This window comes from Microcaecilia unicolor, unplaced genomic scaffold, assembly GCF_901765095.1.
Source record: "Microcaecilia unicolor unplaced genomic scaffold, aMicUni1.1, whole genome shotgun sequence".
Taxonomy (NCBI): Eukaryota; Metazoa; Chordata; class Amphibia; order Gymnophiona; family Siphonopidae; genus Microcaecilia; species Microcaecilia unicolor.
In genome coordinates this window covers 100696-113403 of record NW_021963354.1, presented here as the reverse complement: position 1 = coordinate 113403, position 12708 = coordinate 100696, and positions in this window count along the sequence as shown.

The following is a 12708-nucleotide window of genomic DNA, read 5'->3' as shown; positions in this document are numbered from 1 at the left end:
GTGTGTGTGTGTGGTTTTGTCTGTCAAGGAGGTTTGTGGAGGGGGGTCTTTCTGTTGGTGAAATGTAAATGTGAAATGTAAATGTAAATTTTTGCACATACCCACAGCAGGAATATTCTTCTCTCGTTCCAGCGGTGGTTCTGTGCTCTCCGTGCTGCACAGATAATGAGCCATTCTGCTGGGGAATGCTCCTCCCTTATTGTCACGTAGTTTCCTCTGATTGGTCCGTCTTACGTTGCCTAGTGTTGCCTGGGAACGGTTTTGTGATGGTCCTTTGTGTTTCAGAATGTTGAGGGTGTTTTTTCTGATTGGTCCGTCATGCGAGGGCGGGGCAGAGAGACATGGTCAGTGTTCTGGCTTCACCACCATGAATCCATGAACCCTTCAGTGACTGACTGAGTGACTTCAGAACGTTGTCTTCAGAACGTTGAGGGTGAGTTTTATTATAGTAGATGTGCAGAGCCTCGGCTGCGCTCATCAGTTCAGCCTTATCGCATTAGTGAGCATGCGCAGGGCTCCGGCTGCTCTTCTCAGGTCAGCCCAAGGAGGTTAGATTGAGACAGGAGATGGTATGAGCCTATCTAGCTCATTATGTGGGCTGACGCCAGTAGGCTGAGATTGCTGCTGTTTTAGTTTACCCAAATATATCAAAGGTTATTGAAAACAATAGTAAAAGATTATTAGAAACAATGGACTCCTTATGCGTGGTCCATCTGTAGAAAGTCTAACTCCCATGTTTATAAATCTGCCCGGTGGCAATGCCGACAGCATTACTGCACTGGCAGCCGCTAACGTGGCTTTGTAAACAGAGGCCTACTAGTGGAGAAGCCAGACAACCAATTTTGGGTGGGCCTCAGCACAAAGTGGGTGGGCACAAAATTTTCTCTCTACCCCCTCTCCCCCAGCACTTCCCAACTCAAAACATAAATACTTTAGCTGATGAGGATCCCCAATCTCCGTCAGCTGGGGACCTCCACCAGAGATGGCCAGAACTCCTCCCCACCAAGCCCAGCAGGCAGTAGCAATTCCTCGAGCCACTGATGCCAGCACCCCTTACATGCTTAGTTGTCAGTGACTCAAGGATGCTGCCCCCATCTGCCAAGCTTGGCAGAAGGCAGCTACGGCCAGCCCCGGAAGAGATCCCCAGCTGGCAGGGCTTGGGGATCCCCACTAGCCACAGCAAGGGTCAGGGCTGCTGTTAACCATGCTAGTGACCAGGGCAGAAAATAAAGAAGCCCCTCCCCCAATTCCCTCTCCTCTCCAATCTCTTCATCTGCGTTACAGTCACACTGACAGACCCTCAAAAATTACAGAACAAGGGATCACAAATTAGAAATAAAATATGTAGACAAAATTGAACTGGGAACCTCAGCATGCACTGCAACACTGGAGAAAAAAAAACAAAAGCACATTTCCTTTTCTACTTAACACAATAAAAAGACATCCACTATGCACATTTCCCAAAGCTAACATATCCATTTAAAACATTCAAAATAAAATGATTTTTCTACCTTTATTGTCTGGACATTTTATTTTTCCATCATGTTGGTTCCAATTTCTCTTTCCCGCTTTCCTGTCTTCTGCTAATTCTTCAAGCGGCTGTCCATTTGTCTTTTTTTCTCCTGTCATTTCATTTTCTCCCTACACCTGCCTCTGAAATATTGATCTTTCCATTTTAGCTCTTTCCTTTCTTTCTTTTTTTCTTTTCTGCCTCTGTACACTCAAATTTCATCCTTTCTAAATCTTTTCCTTCTTTTTACTTTTCAGATATCTATCACATTTCCATGTCCTTTCACCCACTGGCTCTCCCATTCTCCATCTCTCTCCTTCCCAGCCTATCATTCCTTTCCATCTTCAATCTACGCACCATTACCATATTTCTACCCCTGTAATCACTGTTCTCTCATTTATTTCCTTGCCATCTCCACTCCCTGGGCCTCTCCCCCATGCTTTCCACCATTCCCAGTGTCTCCCTCCCTCCACCCTTCCAGCCCAGCATCTGTTCCCTCTTTCTCCCATCCTCACCCTCTAGCCTGATATCTCCCTATCCCTTTTACCTCCCACCACCAGCATCTTCCTGTCCCATCTCTCTCCCCTCCCCCATTGTTCAGCATTTTCCCCTTTCTCTTCCCTACCATCCATTGTCCATCTTCCCTCTTTCTACCCTCTACCGCTTGTGCATCTCTCCTTTCCTCTCCTCTCCTCCACCTTCATGTCCAACTTTTCTCCCTCTCACTGTCTTGAGCCCCTGGTCTAACATCTCACTCTCCCCCCCCTCCCCCCCCGGCCACACAGCATCTCTCCATCCTTCCTTCCATTCACCTCAATGCCATGTTCAACATTTCCTCTCTCCCTCCTTTCCTTCCACTTCCATGTCCAACACTTTTTTTTCTCTCTGGCCCTTTACCACTCCTATGCAGCCTTTCCCTCCATTTTCCCATCCCACCCCACCCCCCCCATATCCAACAATTCTCCCTCTCTTTCCCCTTGCAGCATCTCTCCTTCCCTCCCCCCACATCGAACAATTATTCCTCTGCCCCACCTAGCACTACCCTGTTTCACTCCCTGATCCCAACAGTGCTCTTGTCTCTCCCTCTCTCCCTGACCCCTCAAGCCACCTGCCAGCATGCTGTAGTTTTTTTTTCTCTCCCTCCCCCCTCCCCCCTCCCCCCAGCCACCCGCTGACATGCTGCACCTTTTTCCCCTCTCCCCCCCCCCCGCCAGCCACCCACTGCAGTTTTTGTTCTCTCCCACCTCCCAGCAACCCACTGGCGTGCCGCAAGCCCTCCTCCCTCCCTTTCCATCTCCGCCGGGCAGCGCCGCGGTCCAGCTCTGCATGTCTGCAATGGAGCCGCATCCACCAGCAAGCTGCCGCTACACGAGTGCTTCCTTCCGGCCAGCCTCACCTTCTCCGATACTCTTTCTGAAGAGGTGGGGCCAGCGCAGAGGAAGCACTTGTAGCAGCGTGCGGACAGCCCCGGCGCTGCGCAGCTCCGCTGAAGCAGCAGAGCTAACACCGCTGCTGGACGGGGATGACAGGGGAGAGAGCAGGGAGGGAACAAAACCTGTGGCGCGCTGGCAGGTGGTTGGGAGGAGGGAAAGCTGAAGTCGCGGTTTGGGTGTCTATGAGGTGTATCGTTGGTGGGTGGGCCTGAGCCCAAAGTGGGTGGGCCCAGGCCCATCCAGGCCCACCCGTGGCTACGCCCCTGGGGCCTACTACTACTTATCATTTCTATATCGCTACTAGACGTACGCAGCACTGTACACTTCAACATGAAGAGACAGTCCTTGCTTGACAGAGCTTAAAATCTAATTAGGACAGACAAACAGGACAAACAAGAGATAAGGGAATATTAAAGTGAGGATGATAAAATAAGGGTTCTGAACAAGTGAACAAGGGTTAGGAGTTAAAAACAGCATCAAAAAGGTGGGCTTTTAGCTTAGATTTGAAGACGGCCAGAGATGGAGCTTGACTTACCGGCTCAGGGAGTCTTTTCCACGCATATGGTGCAGCAAGATAAAAGGAACAGAGTCTGGAGTTAGCGGTGGAGGAGAAGGGTGCAAATAAGAGAGATATACCCAGTGAACAGAGTTCCCGGGGGAGGAATGTAGGGAGAGATAAGAGTGGAGAGGTATTGAGGAGCTGCAGAGTGAATGCACTTATAGGTCAATAAGAGGAGTTTGAACTGTATGCGGAAACGGATAGGAAGCCAGTGAAGTGACTTGAGGAGAGGGCTAATATGAGCATAACGACACTGGTGGAATAGAAGTTGTGCAGCAGAATTTTGAACAGATCGAAGAGGAGAGAGATGGCTAAGTGGGAGATCTATGAGAAGGAAGTTGCAATAGTCTAAGCGAGAGGTGATACAAGTGTGGATGAAGGTTCTGGTAGTGTGCTCAGAAAGGAAAGGGCGAATTTTGCTGATATTATAGAGAAAGAAACAACAGGTTTTAGCAGTCTGATGAATATGTGCAGAGAAGGAGAGGGAGGAGTCGAAGATGACCCCAAGGTTACGAGCTGATGAGACAGGAAGGATGAGAGTGTTATCCACAGAAATAGAGAATGGGGGAGGAGGAGAGGTTGGTTTAGGGGGAAAGATGAGAAGCTCAGTCTTGGTCATGTTTAGTTTCAGATGGTGCTGAGACATCCAGGCAGCAATGTCAGACAGACAGGCTGATACTTTGGCCTGGATTTCAGCTGAGATTTCTGGTGTGGAGAGGTAGATCTGGGAGTCATCCGCGTAAAGATGATACTGAAAACCATGGGATGAGATCAGAGTACCAAGGGAAGAAGTATAGATGGAGAAAAGAAGAGGTCCCAGGACAGATCCCTGAGGTACACCAACTGACAGTGGGATAGAAGCCTAAAGCTGTTCCAGTTGGATAGTCAATGCCTTAAAAGATAGAGGATAAAAGATTTTTTAAAGTTATTTGACAGCTTTTTGATTTATTTGGATAGCTTCTCATATCTAGATATATATCATGAAATAAAATTGAATATCACTAAAACAGCTTAAAAAATTATTGTACCTGGTAGAAACAGCAGTAATAACTCTGTAGTTTGTGTTAATGTTTCTACACTGTTCTACGCAATACAATAATACACGGCCAGATCTCAGTTAGGATATCCTGTTTCCTGATAGGTTCATCTTAACAGTTATAAACTGTCTTGGGAAGCCTGGTATTATAAAGATTGATTAATAATTAGGTCTGCCACCTCTGTTGGGCAGCGGAAGCCATGGGCTTTCTTCCATCCTGGAAAGAATTGCATATCCCCTCTAAATACTCAATTACCCCAACCCTGTATCTGCTCATGACAGTTTTAAACTGGGCAGTAGCAAACACTCCAATTAGAAAGTAGAGGAGTGTGGTAGCCGTGTTAGTCCACTCTTAAGGTTATCAATAGAAATCAAACAAAATAAAACATGGAAAAGAAAATAAGATGATACCTTTTTTATTGGACATAACTTAATACATTTCTTGATTAGCTTTCGAAGGTTGCCCTTCTTCGTCAGATTGGAAATAAGCAAATGTGCTAGCTGACAGTGTATATAAGTGAAAACATTCAAGCATTACGATGACAGTCTGACAGGGTGTGAGGATGGGGGTGGGTAGGAGGTATGCATGGGGACATCAAAGCATATCATTGATATTCTAACAGGATGGGTGTGGATAGGTGAGGGGTGGAGAGAAATACAGCTTTATGGTTTATAATGGGCTAGGAACCCCAGATCCTTGTTAAGTCCTTTCTGTAGGGTGTTAAAATATTCAATCATTCTAATTTCAAAGGTCTTACGTTCTTTTTTACAGATTAACTGGCTGTGCTGCAGCTCTGTCTGTACATTTTAGACTTAGCAGCTCTGTCTCTGAATCTCCCCCACAAATTCAAACTTAGTGGGTGTGACCTGATTCTCTGTTAGAGGGGCAGCCTTCTATACCAGTTTTTCTTGAGAAATCCATCTTTTTTACAGATTAACTGGCTGTGCTGCAGCTCTGTCTGTACATTTTAGACTCAGATCCCTCCCACCCACCCCTCTACCCACCCACCCCTAGGGTGATAGTTCTTATATACCCTCCCAAGCAACCTAATCTGCCTGCAGATAACTGCTCTGTCTCTGTGTTCAGGCTCTTCACCTCCTTTCCTCCCACATTTTTCAAACATAGTGGGTGTGACTTGTTCTTACTGGGCAGTGCCTACCTGCCTGCTGCCTACCATTCCAGTTTTAAGCCTCTAATCCAGCTCTGCCGTTCTATCTATCGCTTAACACCTCAGTCACTACATATATACCCATAACACCTCAGTTACTACTTATGGCCCCTTTACACATTCTCTTCCTTGCCCTGTCCCTTCCTAATCTTTTTCCCCTCCCCCTACCGCTGTCTACCACTGGAACTCACTGCCCACCCATGTCCTCTCCCATCTTGCTCACTACTGCAATACCCTACTCACCCCCGTCCCTCACCACCTCACCATCTCTCCTGTCCCCCTCCTCCTTCCTAGCTCTCAACCTTCAACACTTCCTTCCTGCCATTAACCCATCCCCATTCCTCCTAAGCGCATCCCGTCTTCGTCGCCTTCGTCGCCCTACCTCCCCCACCCTCCTCCGCACTCTCTTGCTCCTCCTCCTGCTATCCGCAGGAGACATCAATCCCAATCCAGGTCCCCCACACCTGTCTTCGTCCTATCCATGCAAACGTTTCCGGGATGTCTCCAATCTCATATCTATTCCCCTCCTCCCCCCCTCTTCCCTCCCCTTCTCATGTGCACTGTGGAATGCCCACTCGGTCTGCAACAAACTTCCCTTCACCCACGATCTCTTCATCTCTCATTCCCTTCACCTGCTTGCCCTAACTGAAACCTGGCTCTCCCCTGACGACTCTGCCTCAGTTGCGGCTCTATGCCATGGAGGCTATCTCTTCTCCCATACTCCCCGCCTAGTTGGCCGTGGAGGAGGCGTCGGGTTACTACTCTCGCCCTCCTGTAGCTTCCAACCCCTCCTCCTACCACAGTCTCACTGCTTCTCATCCTTTGAAGTCCACTCCATCCGTCTATTCTACCCGTTGCCACTCAGAGTGGCAGTCATTTACCGCCCCCCTGATAAATCCCTCCCTTCCTTCCTCACCGACTTCGATGCCTGGCTTTCTGTTTTTCTTGAACCCTCATCTCCATCCCTCATTCTCGGAGACTTCAACATACACGTTGATGACCTGTCCAACTCTCACGCTTCTCAGTTCCTCACTCTAACATCATCCTTCAACCTCCAGCTTTGTTCCACCACCCCTACTCACCGTGATGGCCATTGCCTTGACCTCGTCCTCTCCTCTTCCGGCTCACCCTCCAATTTCCACACCTCAGCTCTTCCTGTCTCTGATCATCACCTGATCACCTTCACACTTCTTCACCCTCCCCCTCAGCCCCGCCCAACATTAACCACTACTTCCAGGAATCTCCAGATTATTGACCCTCCCACCTTATCATCTAGTATTTCTAATCTCCTCCCCTCCATCATGTCCTCCGAGTCTGTTGACGAGGCTGTCTCCGCTTACAATGCCACTCTCTCCTCTGCTCTGGACACCCTTGCACCATCCACCTCCCGTCCCACAAGGCGTACTAATCCCCAGCCCTGGCTGACCCCTTGCATCCGTTACCTTCGCTCCTGCGCCCGATCTGCTGAACGCCTCTGGAGGAAATCTCGCACCCATTCAGATTTCCTTCACTACAAATTCATGCTATCCTCCTTCCAGTCCTCACTATTCCTTGCCAAACAGGACTATTACACCCAACTGACTAATTCTCTCAGCTCTAACCCTCGTCGTCTCTTCGCCACCCTTAACTCCCTCCTCAAAGTGCCCTCCGCTCCCACCCCCCCGTCACTCTCTCCTCAATCACTGGCTGACTACTTCCGCGACAAGGTGCAAAAGATCAACCTTGAGTTCACTACCAAGCCACCTCCTCCTCTTCACCCTTCAACCCTCTCCCTCAACCAACCAACCCAGACCTCTTTCTCCTCCTTTCCTGATATCTCCGAGGAGGAAACCGCCCCGCCTTCTTTCCTCCTCAAAATGCACCACTTGTTCCTCTGATCCCATCCCCACCAACTTACTTAACACCATCTCTCCTACTATCACCCCCTCCATCTGTCATATCCTCAACCTCTCTCTCTCCACTGCAACTGTCCCCGACACCTTCAAGCATGCTGTAGTCACGCCACTCCTCAAAAAACCATCACTAGACCCTACCTGTCCCTCCAACTACCGCCCCATCTCCCTCCTACCCTTCCTCTCCAAGACACTTGAGCGCGCAGTCCACAGCCGCTGCCTTGATTTTCTCTCCTCTCATGCCATCCTTGATCCGCTTCAATCCGGTTTTCGCCCTCTTCACTCGACAGAAACAGCACTTTCTAAAGTCTGTAATGACCTGTTCCTTGCCAAATCCAGAGGCCACTACTCCATCCTCATCCTCCTGGATCTATCCGCTGCTTTTGACACTGTCAATCATGACTTACTTCTTGCCACACTGTCCTCATTTGGGTTCCAGGGCTCTGTCCTCTCCTGGTTCTCCTCCTATCTCTCCCACCGCACCTTCAAAGTTCACTCTCATGGATCTTCCTCCACCCCCATCCCCTTATCTGTTGGTGTTCCCCAGGGATCGGTCCTTGGACCCCTTCTCTTCTCAATCTACACCTCTTCCCTGGGCTCCCTGATCTCATCTCATGGTTTCCAGTATCATCTCTATGCTGATGACACCCAACTGTATCTCTCCACACCAGACATCACCGCGGAGACCCAGGCAAAGGTATCGGCCTGCTTATCCGACATTGCTGCCTGGATGTCCAACCGCCACCTGAAACTGAACATGTCCAAGACCGAGCTTATCGTCTTTCCACCAAAACCCACTTCTCCTCTTCCTCCACTTTCTATCTCAGTTGATAACACCCTCATCCTCCCCGTCTCATCTGCCCGCAACCTCGGAGTCATCTTTGACTCCTCTCTTTCCTTCTCTGCGCATATCCAGCAGATAGCCAAGACCTGTCGCTTCTTCCTCTTTAACATCAGCAAAATTCGCCCTTTCCTCTCTGAACACACCACCCGAACTCTCGTCCACGCTCTCATTACCTCTCGCCTGGACTACTGCAACTTACTCCTCACCGGCCTCCCACTTAGCCATCTATCCCCCCTTCAGTCTGTTCAGAACTCTGCTGCACGTCTCATATTCCGCCAGAACCGCTATACTCATATCACCCCTCTCCTCAGGTCACTTCACTGGCTTCCGATCAGATACCGCATTCAATTCAAGCTTCTCCTTCTTACCTACAAATGCACTCAGTCTGCTGCCCCTCACTACCTCTCTACCCTCATCTCCCCTTACGTTCCCGCCCGTAACCTCCGTTCACAGGATAAATCCCTCCTCTCAGTACCCTTCTCCACCACCGCCAACTCCAGGCTCCGCTCATTCTGCCTCGCCTCACCCTATGCTTGGAACAACCTTCCTGAACCCTTACGCCAAGCCCCCTCCCTGCCCATCTTCAAGTCTTTGCTTAAAGCCCACCTCTTCAATGCTGCGTTCGGCACCTAACCCTTACCGTTCAGTGAATCCAGACTGCCCCAATTTGACTGCCCCGATCGGACCGACCGTTCACTTGTCTATTAGATTGTAAGCTCTTTGAGCAGGGACTGTCTCTCTTTGTTAAATTGTACAGCGCTGCGTAACCCTAGTAGCGCTCTAGAAATGTTAAGTAGTAGTAGTAGTAGTTGTATGGTTTTAAAGTTACCTTTCAGGATTCTCACTGTGAAGTCACTGGTACAGTGTCCTGGTCCTGTAAAATGCTGACCAACAGGGGTGGGAACCCTACTGGCACCAGTATTGTTCATGTGATGTCTATGTAAATTGAATCTTGTCTTAAGCATCTGGCCTGTTTCTCCAATATAGCATCCTTCGTTACATTTTTTACACTGAATGATATATACCACATTGGAAGATGAGCAAGTGAAAGATTCCTTTATGTTGAATATCTTTCCTTTGTTTCTTTCCAATTAGAAAGAAACCCAGTATTCAGTAGATATAGTAAGATAGTTTATTAGGATCAGCTTCTCACCCAAAGGCAGTACAGGCAACCAGGTATTCATATGGTAGAACAGCACTTCACGACACGTCTGTCTCCAGCCTTCTGAAGTCTTCTGATCCTAATACCCTTCTGACTCCCCTTTTTATACCATTTTGACCTTATTCATTCCAATGGACCCTAGCTTTCTCACCAGAGCTCTTTGCCCTTATCAGTTGATCAGAATGACTTCACATGTTCCCAAAGTCTAAGTATAAACAAATTATGTTTAGGACAACATCTGCGAAGAAATAATGTCACAGGTCATTTTGCCCTCCTCAGCTCCCCCTCCCTCTACTTGCACCTGACCCATTACTAACTCTTGCATTAGCCAAAACATCTTCACTCATGACTTCTTGCAGGTGCCAGTCCCAGGATTGTTGACAAGAGCAAATGCCCCCTCCCTTGCCAGCTCTCTGGGAACTCACTTCAGCATGAGTGCAGTGAAATATATTTTGTATCAGAGATGATTTTTGATTTTAAGAGGCCTAGCTCTTAGCCTGAGCCATTGGCCTGTATTTCATTGAGAGCAAGTGACAGTATATTTCTACAAGATGGAATATATTGTAAGAAAATAGAAGTAAAATTAAACTCTCCTTTAATTGGGGCACATGGAATCACATCTTCACCTCATCTGTTTTGTAGAAGACAAGTTTAAATTTTAGATACACAAATGGATTATGTTTTAAGCATGTTTCAGGAACAAGTAGTTTTATAAGTCAAAATAATAAAAATATTTTGTTTCATGCAGATCTCTCATTTGTTTAAACATAACTAACTTTTTTTTTAAATTTATTTATTTGTAATTTTGCATTTAACACACAAGCACAGACTTGCATAAGTAACATAAGAACAATATCAATTAAGGCATAACTATAGGAAATAAAGAGGGGCATAATCTAACAGAAACGCCTATCTCCATGGGCGTTTATCTCTGAGAACGGGTCCATGAAGGGGCGGACCCAAGCGTATTTTCGAAAAAATTAGACGTCCATGTTTTATTCGCCAAGTTGTGAGCTGGGCGTTTTTGCTTTTCAGCGATAATGGACAATGAAATCGCCCAGCTCAAAAACGAATAAATCCAAGGCATTTGTTCGTGGGAGGGGCCAGGAGTCGTAGTGCACTGGTCCCCCTAACATGCCAGGACACCAACCAGGCACCCTAGGGGGCACTTTTACAAAAACAGAACAAAAGGTAAAAGAGCTCCCAGGTGCATAGCACCCTTCCCTTGTGTGCAGAGCCCCCCAAATCCCCCTCAAAACCCACTGCCCACAAGTCTACACCATTACTATAGCCCTAAGGAGTGAAGGGGGGCACCTACATGTGGGTACAGTGGGTTCGGGGGGGGGTTGGACGACTAAGCATTAAGCAGCACAATTGTAACAGGTAGGGGGGGGATGGGCCTGGGTCCACCTGCCTGAAGTCCATTGCACCCCCTAACAACTGCTCCAGGGACCTGCATACTGCTGCCAGGGAGGTGGGTATGACATTTGAGGGTGAAAATAAAAAGTTGTGAAACATCATTTTTTGTGGTGGGAGGGGGTTTATGACCACTGGGGGAGTCAGGAGAGGTCATCCCCGATTCCCTCCAGTGGTCATCTGGTCATTTAGGGCACTTTTTGGGGCCTTATTCGTGAAAAAACAGGGTCCAGGAAAAGTGCCCTAAATTCTAGCTAAAAACGCATACTTTTGTCCCATTATCTGTGAAATGCGCCCATCTCTGTTCGGCAGATAACCACGCCCCAGTTCCGCCTTCGCCACACCTCTGACACGACCCATCAACTTTGTCCGCATCCGCGACGGAGTGCAGTTGAAAACGTCCAAAATCGGCTTTCGATTATACCGCTTTATTCGTTTTTGTGAGATAAACGCCCATCTCCCGAATTAGGTCGGAACTTGGGCGTTTTTCCCGTTCGATTATAAGCTGGAAAGGCAATTAAATTCTCTTCTTAGACCACTAAATAACGGGGGAGAATCCAGAAAGTTGAGAAGAACACATTATCATAATAATTCAAAAAAAGAAAAAGGCCTGGACGTAAACCACGGTATATTATACATTTCTCTCAAAACTTTCACCTGGGGATCACTGGGCAATTTTCTTTAAATCTACAAAACTCTTAAGCTGTTCCGGGTAATAAAAGGTATACTTAATACCTTTATATTTTATCAGACATTTACAAGGATAAGATAATAGGAAAGTAGCACCTAGTAACTTAGTCTCTTCCCTCAATGCTAGAAATTTCCTACGCTTATCTTGAGTCGTTCTTGTTACATCTGGGTATATCCAGACACGGGCACCCAGAAATTCTTTTAAGGCATTTCTAAAATACAATTTGAAAATAGAATTAACATCTCTTTCAAAAACAAAGGATACCAACAGAGTGGAACGTGTTTGGACTTCCGTCAAAGTCTGTTCCAAGAATAAAGTCAAATCTTGTAATCCAGTAGGTTGTACAACTTGTTTCTCTAATTTTCTCTTTTGCTCCTCTGTTTGCGGTATTGGGAGATAGTATAACTTGTTAATCGGAGGAATCATATCAGAGGAGAAATTGAGAATTTCGATCAAGTATTTTTTAAAGAGTTCAAGAGCACTCAATTCTTGGATCTTTGGAAAATTTATTATTCTCAAGTTAAGTCGCCTATTGAAATTTTCTAACTGATCTAATTTGTTATGCAAAATAATTTTGTCCTTAATCAAACTCTCCATTGTATTTTTTAAAGTATTAATATCTCGTTGAAAATCATTCCTTTGAGAGTTTACCTCTTGACGTACTTTCTCTATTGATTCATTGAGAGTGTCGACTTTAGCTACCAGGGAAGTAGTTTCTGAAGCAGTTTTAAATGCAACATTGCCCAGATACTACGCAGGGTCACCTCTGCGGGAGTCGAAAGCTCCTGATGTAATTCCTCTGCAGCCATTCCGGGAGAGGCGCGCCGTCCAGCGAGTAATTCTCGGCGCCACCTTTGGACGTCATTGAAAACTCCGCCTCAGCCCTAGTCTCTGCAGGGCACGGAGGAGGATTAAGATCGGGCGAGGAAAGGGTGGTGTCATGCCCCAAGGGAATCGTTGCTCCTCTGATCATTCCCGTAGCAGGGCTCCTCTGCT